An 8106-nucleotide genomic window follows, 5' to 3' on the forward strand; every position below is an offset into this window, starting at 1 on the left:
TAACTGAGTCAGGTTTGTCCCATTCCTCCTGACGGAGCTGGTGTAACTGAGTCAGGTTTGTCCCATTCCTTTGTCCTGACGGAGCTGGTGTAACTGAGTCAGGTTTGTCCCATTCCTCCTGACGGAGCTGGTGTAACTGAGTCAGGTTTGTCCCATTCCTCCTGACGGAGCTGGTGTAACTGAGTCAGGTTTGTCCCATTCCTCCTGACGGAGCTGGTGTAACTGAGTCAGGTTTGTCCCATTCCTCCTGACGGAGCTGGTGTAACTGAGTCAGGTTTGTCCCATTCCTCCTGACGGAGCTGGTGTAACTGAGTCAGGTTTGTCCCATTCCTCCTGACGGAGCTGGTGTAACTGAGTCAGGTTTGTCCCATTCCTCCTGACGGAGCTGGTGTAACTGAGTCAGGTTTGTCCCATTCCTCCTGACGGAGCTGGTGTAACTGAGTCAGGTTTGTCCCATTCCTCCTGACGGAGCTGGTGTAACTGAGTCAGGTTTGTCCCATTCCTCCTGACGGAGCTGGTGTAACTGAGTCAGGTTTGTCCCATTCCTCCTGACGGAGCTGGTGTAACTGAGTCAGGTTTGTCCCATTCCTCCTGACGGAGCTGGTGTAACTGAGTCAGGTTTGTCCCATTCCTCCTGACGGAGCTGGTGTAACTGAGTCAGGTTTGTCCCATTCCTCCTGACGGAGCTGGTGTAACTGAGTCAGGTTTGTCCCATTCCTCCTGACGGAGCTGGTGTAACTGAGTCAGGTTTGTCCCATTCCTCCTGACGGAGCTGGTGTAACTGAGTCAGGTTTGTCCCATTCCTCCTGACGGAGCTGGTGTAACTGAGTCAGGTTTGTCCCATTCCTCCTGACGGAGCTGGTGTAACTGAGTCAGGTTTGTCCCATTCCTCCTGACGGAGCTGGTGTAACTGAGTCAGGTTTGTCCCATTCCTCCTGACGGAGCTGGTGTAACTGAGTCAGGTTTGTCCCATTCCTCCTGACGGAGCTGGTGTAACTGAGTCAGGTTTGTCCCATTCCTCCTGACGGAGCTGGTGTAACTGAGTCAGGTTTGTCCCATTCCTCCTGACGGAGCTGGTGTAACTGAGTCAGGTTTGTCCCATTCCTCCTGACGGAGCTGGTGTAACTGAGTCAGGTTTGTCCCATTCCTCCTGACGGAGCTGGTGTAACTGAGTCAGGTTTGTCCCATTCCTCCTGACGGAGCTGGTGTAACTGAGTCAGGTTTGTCCCATTCCTCCTGACGGAGCTGGTGTAACTGAGTCAGGTTTGTCCCATTCCCCATTCCTCCTGACGGAGCTGGTGTAACTCCTGACGGAGCTGGTGTAACTGAGTCAGGTTTGTCCCATTCCTCCTGACGGAGCTGGTGTAACTGAGTCAGGTTTGTCCCATTCCTCCTGACGGAGCTGGTGTAACTGAGTCAGGTTTGTCCCATTCCTCCTGACGGAGCTGGTGTAACTGAGTCAGGTTTGTCCCATTCCTCCTGACGGAGCTGGTGTAACTGAGTCAGGTTTGTCCCATTCCTCCTGACGGAGCTGGTGTAACTGAGTCAGGTTTGTCCCATTCCTCCTGACGGAGCTGGTGTAACTGAGTCAGGTTTGTCCCATTCCTCCTGACGGAGCTGGTGTAACTGAGTCAGGTTTGTCCCATTCCTCCTGACGGAGCTGGTGTAACTGAGTCAGGTTTGTCCCATTCCTCCTGACGGAGCTGGTGTAACTGAGTCAGGTTTGTCCCATTCCTCCTGACGGAGCTGGTGTAACTGAGTCAGGTTTGTCCCATTCCTCCTGACGGAGCTGGTGTAACTGAGTCAGGTTTCTAGGCTTCTTTGCCACTCCAATACCTTGACTTTGTCGTCCTTAAGCCATTTTGCCACAACTTTGGAAGTATGCTTGGGGTCATTGTCCATTTGGAAGAAAAATTGTTAGAAAAATGACTTGTGTCATGCACAAAGTAGATGTCCTAACCGACTTGCCAAAACTATAGTTTGTTAACAAGGAATTCCATATTGTATATAGGCTACATTGTATATATTGTATTATATGTATACAACCCTAACCCTTTTTCTACTCTATTATTGACTGTATGTTTGTTTTACTCCATGTGTAACTCTGTGTTGTTGTATGTGTCGAACTGCTTTGCTTTATCTTGGCCAGGTCGCAATTGTAAATGAGAACTTGTTCTCAACTTGCCTACCTGGTTAAATAAAGGTGAAATAAAAAAATTACAAATAAAAATATCTAGGAATTTTATGACAGAACCCAGTAGTCCAAATCAGAGTTACCAGTTGGATTGTTTTCTGTGGGAAAGGGACCCATCAACAGCTTTAATAATAACTTTTAGAAAACAGTACCGTATGTAAGATTTATGGATAGCATTATCAAAAGTTTGTGTGTTATACTTCTAAAGCCACATGGTTATGCCTCTCATCAAAGCTCATAAAACATCTTAGATGCACACCTGCATTGTTTGCTGTTTGGGGTTTTAGGCTGGGTTTCTGTACAGCACTTTGAGATATCAGCTGATGTAGGGCTATATAAATAAATTTGATTTGATTTGATTTGATTCACACAAGCACCAGTGTCAATCCAAATGTAGAGGAGAATATAAAAGAGAATCTTTGTATTTAACCAAGACGCTATACCGTTGAGGATATCTGCATGGTTTGTCGTATTGGATCCTGTGCTCAGCTGAGGTGTGGGAACGTCGCCTGGTGACGTCAGTGGCCTGCAGCTTCACTGTCGTCAGCCAGATAGCTCTCTGGTAGGGAGGCAAGGAATCAGCAGCGGTGGCAGCGTTGCTTCAAGACTGAAACACACAGAGGACCTCAGGTAGGTGTCATGTGAACACAAATTCATCTTCCCTCTTTGCAGGGCTTCCTCCTCTGCAGATACCAGCCAATTCCAGGCCTCCGGGTGGGTAGAGCTGCCACACTGTTTCCGAGTCAGGGTACCTGAATATAACAAAAGCTGCCATAAAAGCAGACCTAGTGGCACACAATAACAGGAAGACTGGAGTAGTATTCATAGTTCAATTCACAGTGAATATCCAATAATTTCTCACTCAGTGATGTTAAATAATTAGGTTGCAGCTGTGACAGTCACGACAGTCCCAACTGGATCCATAAAAGTCCAGCAGGAGAGAAAAGGCGCATATATACACACAGATGGTTATCTGAGCCTTCTAAAGTCATAATAAATGAATGGCTCGTCTTGGTTTCAAATATCTTAACTGTAACTAAATCAAATCCACGAACCCCCAAAAGTAATTATTTATCATGAGACGGCCATAAACAATAACTAGTAAAGCTGCGTACTCCAAGAAAGGTTCAAATCTCACCTTTCTGGTAGAAATAGTTATAAATTGCTGAGGTGTAGTCACTTTTGAGGACACAAGCTCAAGTACACGCTATAAAAATGACAGATAAAATATGTAAATATGAAATAAAACTATGAATAAGGCTTGAAATGACTTGTATTTTTTCTAATTATATCATAATCAATAAAAACAAATGACTAACTATAATATTTCACCTTTTTATAACTGTAAAATTCATATTTGTATATTTAGTGTTAGAGAAAATGTGCATATTTTAGGTCTCTCTTGATCAAAACGTCTGCCCTCATCGCTGTAAATATCTCACAAAGCTCTAGCTTGTCTTCCTGAACTCTTTAGGAACTCACCTTTCATATTTATATTGTCCATCTTAGACAAAAATAACGCGTTATTTGTTTAAAATCCCAGAATAGTTTTTTATTGCTGGCTATAACTCGATCTCCGTAATGTGCTACAGCCATGAAACCTGTCACATTGGTATGAATGATTCGGGAGACAGGCGCAGGAAGGCGTAATAGTGTTTTTTATTTTACCCAAACAAACACGTAACAAAACACAGGGTAGAAACCCAAAACAAAAGAGTGAGGAGTACCTCAAATAAATAACACATGCGCACAATGATTAACACACGGGACGAGACCCGTAATCATCTGCGCAATCCACAATGGCACGAAATCCAAAACACACAGCACAGGTACACACACACACCAACGGACATAGTAACAATAATTGACCCCCCAATGGAAACCAAAATCACATATGGGAGGCGCACCATTGGCCTAGTGATGTCCGGGTTAGGGAGGTTTTGGCCGGCAGGGATGTCCTTGCCTCATCGTGCACAAGCAACTCCTGTGGCGGGCCGGGCACAGTGCACGCTGACCAGGTCGCTGGGTGTACTGTGTTTCCTCTGACACATTGGTGCAGCTGGCTTCCAGGTTGTGTTAAGAAGCAGTGCGGCTTGGTTGGGTTGTTTCGGAGGACGCATGGCTCTTGACCTTTGCCCCTCCCGAGTCCGTGCGGGAGTTGTAGCAATGAGACAAGACAGTAACTACTAACAATTGGATACCACGAAAAGGGGGGTAAACATTTTTTTTTTAATTAGTTGTTTGTGGCTGTGACTGACAGCCAGGTTCAGGTTCAGCCAGGACTTGATGAACAGTCAGAAGATAAGAACTTCTGGACATCAGAACTGGGATTACTCACAACGGACTGGAAGAAGCTTTTTACTCACGATGGACTGGAAGAAGCTTTTTACTCACGATGGACTGGAAGAAGCTTTTTACTCACGATGGAATGGAAGAAGCTTTTTACTCACGATGGAATGGAAGAAGCTTTTTACTCACGATGGACTGGAGGAAGCTTTTTACTCACGATGGACTGGAATAAGCTTTTTCCAAAAGTCCAATGAGAAAGATATACTGCTCTAAGACCGCACTCAACCAGCTCTATAAGTCCATAAGCAAACAAGAAAATGCTCACGCAGAAGCGGCGCTCCGAGTAGCCGGGCACTTTAATGCAGGCAAACTTAAATCAGTTTTACCAAATTTTTACCAGCATGTCACATGTGCAACCAGAGGGAAAAACATTATAGGTCACCTTTACTCCACACAAAGAGATGCATACAAAGCTCTCCCCCACCCTCCATTTGGCAAATCTGACCATAATTATATCCTCCTTATTCCTGCTTACAAGCAAAAACTAAAACAGGAAGTACCAGTGACTCGTTCAATACAGAAGTGGTCGGATGACGCGGATGCTATGCCACAGGACTGTTTTGCTAGCACAGACTGGAATATGTTCCGGGATTCATCCAATGGCATTGAAGAGTATAGCACCTCAGTCATCGGCTTCATCAATAAGTGCATCAACGACGTCGTCCCCACAGTGACCGTACATACATATCCCAACCAGAAGCCATGGATTACAGGCAACATCCGCATTGAGCTAAAGGCTAGAGCTGCCGCTTCAAGGAGCGGGACAATAATCCAGATGCCTATAACAAATCCTGCTATGCCCTCAGACGAACCATCAAACAAGCAAAGCGTCAATACAGGACTAAGATTGAATCCTACTACACGCTCGTCAGATGTGGCAGGGCTTGGAAACAATTACAGACTACAAAGGGAAACCCATCACCATCCTTCCTGGTCAAAGAGCCCTTATACAGCCTGGAGGTATGTGGGGTCATTGTCCTGTTGAAAAACCTATGATAGTCCCACTAAGCGCAAACCAGATGGGATGGTGTATCGCTGCAGAATGTTGTGGTATCCATGCTGGTTAAGTGCGCCTTGAATTCTAAATAAATCACAGACAGTGTCACCAGCAAAGCACCCCCACACCATCACACCTCCTCCTCCATGCTTCATGGTGGGAAGCACACGTGGAGATAATCCGTTCACCTACTCTGCGTCTCACAACGACACAACCAAAAAATCTAAAATTTGGACTCATCAGACCAGAGGACAGATTTGTACCTGTCTAATGTCCGTTGCTCGTGTTTCTTGGCCCAAGCAAGTCTCTTCTTCTTATTGGTGTCATTTAGTAGTAGTTTATTTGCAGCAATTTGACCATGAAGGTCTGATTCACACAGTCTCCTCTGAACAGTTGATGTTGAGATATGTCTGTTACTTGAACTCTGTGAAGCATTTATTTGGCCTGCAATCTGAGATGCAGTTAACTCTAATGAAATTATCCTCTGCAGCAGAGGTAAATCTAGGTTTTCTTTTCCTGTGGCGGTCCTCGTGAGAGCCAATTTCATCATAGCGCTTGATGGTTTTTGCGACTGCACTTGAAGAAACGTTCAAAGTTCTCAAAATTTTACAGATTGACTGTCTTAAAGTAATGATGCTCTGTCATTTCTCTTTGCTGATTTGAGCTATTTTTGCCATAATATGGACAATTTTGCCAAATAGGGCTATCTTCTGTATACCACCCCTACCTTGGCACAACACAACTGATTGGCTCAAATGCATTAAAGAAGGAAACAAATTACACAAATTAACTTTTAACAAGGCACACCTGTTAATTGAAATACATTCCAGGTGACTACCTCATGAAGCTGGTTGAGAGAATGCCAAGAGTGTGCAAAGCGGTCATCAAGGCAAAGGGTGGCTACTTTGAAGAATCTCAAATATAAAATATTTTGATTTGTTTAACACTTTTTTGGTTACTACATGATTCCACATGTGTTACTTCATAGATTGATGTCTTCACTATTATTCTACAATGTAGAAAATAGTAAAAATAAAGAAAAACCCTGGAATGAGTAGGTGTGTCCAAACTTCTGACTGGTACTGCATACTGTACAAAAATAGAAACGCAACATGTGAAGTGTTGGTCCCATGTTTCGTGAGCTGAAATAAAAGATCCCAGACATTTTTCATACACAAAAAAAAGCTTATTTTCTCACATTTTGTGCACAAATTTGTTTACATCCCTGTTAGTTAACATGTCTCCTTTGCCAAGATAATCCATCCACCTGGCATATCAAGAACCTTCTGCAGGGGACAATAAAAGGCCTCTCTAAAATGTGCAGTTTTGTCACAGATGTCTCAAGTTTTGAGGGAGTGTGAAATTTGCATACTGACTGCAGGAATGTCCACCAGAGCTGTTGCCAGAAAATGTCATGTTAATTTCTCTACCATAAGCCGCCTCCAACGTCCTTTTAGAGAATTATGCAGTATGTCCAACCGGCCTCACAACCGCTGACCACATGTAACCACGCCAGCCCAGGACCTCCATGTCTGGCTTCTTAACTTGAGGGATCGTCTGAGACCAGCCACCTGGACAGCTGATGAAATCGAGGAGTATTTATGTCTCTACTAAAGCTCTTTATTGGGGAAAAACTCGTCCTGATTGGCTGGGCCTGGCTCCCCAGCAGGTGGGCCATTCTCCCAAGTCAGTAGGCCTATGCCCTCCCAGGCTCACTCACTTCTGCGCCCCTGCCCAGTCATGTGAAATCCATAGATTAGGGCCTAATGAATATTTTTAAATTGATTGATTTCCTGATTTGTACTGTACTTCAGTAAAATCGTTGCGATTGTTGCTTTATATTTGTGTTCGATATAGTTACGGCCATGAGTACTATTACAGCTGTTATAATATTACAGTGCCGTTACAGTTATACAATTGCAGTGCTATTATTTTACTACTGCCAAGGTGATTACAGTGCTACACTATATTATTTATGTTGTGTGTTTATTAGAGAGAGAGAGAGAGAGAGAGAGAGAGAGAGAGAGAGAGAGGGGGAGGGAGAGAGAGAGAGAGAGAGAGAGAGAGAGAGAGAGAGAGAGAGAGAGAGAGAGAGAGAGAGAGAGAGAGAGAGAGAGAGAGAGAGAGAGAGAGAGAGAGAGAGAGAGAGAGAGAGAGAGAGAGAGAGATGTTTAAGGCTTTATTGGCATGGGAAACATATGTTAACATTGCCAAAGCAGGTGGAGTAGATAATAAACAAAAGTTAAATGAAGAATACATTTCAACTGGTGCAACCAATTACCTAAAGAAGTCACATAATTTCGTAGATTGCACACAGGTGGACTTCATTTAAGTGTCTCATGATCTGTCACAATTTCTCAATATATATACACCTGTTCTGATAGGCAACCAGCGTCTGCAACACCACTAAACAAGGGGCACCACTAACCAAGCGGGACTATGAAGACACTCGAGTGGTTTAAGGGGAAACATTTAAATGTCTTGGAATGGCATAGTCAAAGCCCAGTCCTCAATCCAATTGAGAATATGTGGTATGACTTAAAGGTTGCTGTACACCAGCGGAACC

The sequence above is a fragment of the Oncorhynchus gorbuscha genome, linkage group LG20 (assembly GCF_021184085.1).
Source record: "Oncorhynchus gorbuscha isolate QuinsamMale2020 ecotype Even-year linkage group LG20, OgorEven_v1.0, whole genome shotgun sequence".
Taxonomy (NCBI): domain Eukaryota; kingdom Metazoa; phylum Chordata; class Actinopteri; order Salmoniformes; family Salmonidae; genus Oncorhynchus; species Oncorhynchus gorbuscha.